Here is a 2683-nt window from a genome sequence, read left to right on the forward strand (position 1 = left end):
GGCGGTGGTGGTAGTGGTGGTGGCGGTGGTAATTTCTTTTAAGGATTCTCTCATGCTTGCAATAAAATGTCTTACATATGAATTAGAAAAAGTATGAGAATTGGACAAATAAAGTTATATTAGACGGTGGTGGGGTAATTGTGTGTGTGTGTGTGTGTAATTAGACCGCCTACGTATGTGCGTGAGTTGTGTGTAGTATGTGTATGAGAGAGAGGGAAAGGGAGATAAAGCGAAGGAAGGAGAGATCCGACGACGCTGCCCAGTGTCTAACACACTCTGTACAGAAGGCTTTGCATCCAGGAGTTTGCGTGAGAGAGCGCGCGCGCACACACACGGAAGAAGAAATCAACCATCTGACTCGCAGATTACAAATACATTCTGTAAGTGGAACAGTAAAGATATGCAAGACTTTTCTCAAGTTTAAAATGTGACATTGTGTTTGTTATCTACATTCCAAGGATGGAGTGTTGTGTCTTTGTTAGAAACCAGCTCCTTCTTCAAAAGAATTTAAGTGATTAAAAACTGAACACACACACACACACACACACACACACACACACACACACACACCATACCACACCACACATACATACATACATACACACATACATACGCACATGCAACTGCTCATGTATGCGTAGATACATATGCATGTGAGTGACAGATAGCCGAATGCTGCGTCGTTAAATCATATCCATTCCGTAGTTGTGCGCCTTTTCCTGTCCAAATTGTCCGCTGCCCAGTCCGTTCGGCTGTAAGTAGATATTACACAGTAAATGTTTCAATCTGTTGATACCGATGATGATCAGCGTCGGCAATAAATTATTTTCGATATGAAAAACACAAATGAGAAGTTCGTTAGCGATAAAACGTGGATTTTAACATCTCTTGACTTTCGTTTTGTTCCATAGTGATGACAATATGTAAGACATTGGAGATAATGCTTGCTGTGATGTATTCATGCTCTCATGCGAAAGGGAAAAACTCGAAACGTTAGGTGTTGCACGCAGTGTGACAAAAAAACACTTTTCGATCTTACCAATGGCTACTAGGAGCTTCGTTCTATTGTGGAATCAATCAGCTACCTCGTTACCTAGTTTTCATAAACCATATGCATACAAATAATCAAAGAAATTGACTGAGATATTTTTTTTGTTCCTTTTAATATGTTTTAACGAAGAACAAATATGTTTCAAAACTTTGCATTATCCATCGAAATCAACCTGGAGTCGACATCAGATCAGTTTCATTCATTTATGAAACGTCATTGCCTTCCATTATATTGACTCAAGGCTAGCAATTTCGAGCGAGAGGCGAAGTCGATTACATTGACCTCAGTACGCAACTGGTACTTATTTTATCGACCCCGAAAGAATGAAAAGCAAAGTCGATCTCAGTGGAATTTGAACTCAGAACATAAAGACGGGCGTGTGAACGATTCTGCCAGCTCGCCGCCTTAATTTACATTATTTATTAATAAAAGTTGTGTTTTAGTAGAATTGCCGGTGCGTCGGACAAAATCTCATGCAATCTTTCATTATACAAGTTCTGAGTTTAAACAAAACAAGTTCTGAGTTTAAACTCCACAGAGGACAAGGTCGTCCTTCGACCTTTCGGGATTGATATTATTGATTGTTTCCTCCTCCTACAAAATGCCTGGTCACGTGTCTATGTTAGATATGAATATATGAAGAGTGCAAAGCACCAGGAGTTTCTAGCAGACTACTGCAAGAATGGTTAGAGGAATGATTCCAGGAGTTTCTAGTAGATTACAGCAGGAATGGTTGGAGGACTGAGTCCATGCTAGATCGTCAAACTTTCGAAGGCCTAGATCTCTAGTTGAAAATAGGTAACCGTTGGTCTCAGGAAAATGCCACGCAGATAGTCGGCGGCGAGGTTTGATCAATTTCGATCGACTCGCTTCAATGAAGATGGATGCTACAAGACCCGAAATACCCAAAGAAACAGTGATGTGGCGTGCAAGTATCGTAACCGTAAACGTACGAAGAATTGTATTAAATAGACGCACATTATGCATCCATGGATGTGTACTGAGCAGATCTTTTCGTTAAATGAATCAGAGCAGCAACCACAAGACAAGAGAATAATTAATAGATATAGGCGCAGGCGTGGCTGTGTGTTAGAGAGGCTTACGTCTCAAACTGAACCCCAAACCAATTGGTTTGGTTTGGGGTTCAGTCCCACTGCACGGCACCTTGGGGTTCTACTATAGCCCTAGGTCAACCAAAGTCTTGTGAGAAGATTTGGTAGACAGAAACTGAAAAGAAGCCTGCCGTGTGTGTGTGTGTGTTTGTGTGTGTGTGTGTTAGCACCCGCCCCCACCACTCGACAACTACTGCTGATTTGTTAACGCTCCTGTAACTTAGAGGTTCAGCAAAAGAAACCGATAGAATAAGTTGCGAAGTTTTAAAAAATAGTATTGGGGACGATTTACGATTTGGTAAACTAAACCATTCAAGGCGGTCCTCCAGTATGACTGCAGACCGATGACTGCAATAATTAAAAAGATAATACAAAAAGTAACTGGTGGCTGAGGTGGAGGAGAAGAAACCCCCACCAAGTACGGGAGACAACTCTGGATATATTTTGCATTAATTCAGCAGCGTGGTTGGGAAGCAAGTTTCTTGTCACACAACCACGTCTGCGCCTATCTTTACATTAT

General features: G+C 41.3%; 1 protein-coding gene across 1 annotated transcript in view; it reads right to left on the reverse strand.

Annotated features, from left to right (window-relative positions):
- Positions 1 to 6: 6 nt before the first annotated feature.
- Positions 7 to 2683, reverse strand: part of LOC106880607 (zinc transporter ZIP12) — a 28012-nt gene continuing 25335 nt past the window's right edge. The window contains exon 13 of the mRNA XM_052974144.1: positions 7 to 752. The gene's annotated coding sequence lies outside the window, so the exon portion shown is untranslated. The remainder of the gene's footprint in view (positions 753 to 2683) is intronic.

This window comes from Octopus bimaculoides, chromosome 17 (assembly GCF_001194135.2).
Source record: "Octopus bimaculoides isolate UCB-OBI-ISO-001 chromosome 17, ASM119413v2, whole genome shotgun sequence".
Lineage (NCBI taxonomy): Eukaryota > Metazoa > Mollusca > Cephalopoda > Octopoda > Octopodidae > Octopus > Octopus bimaculoides.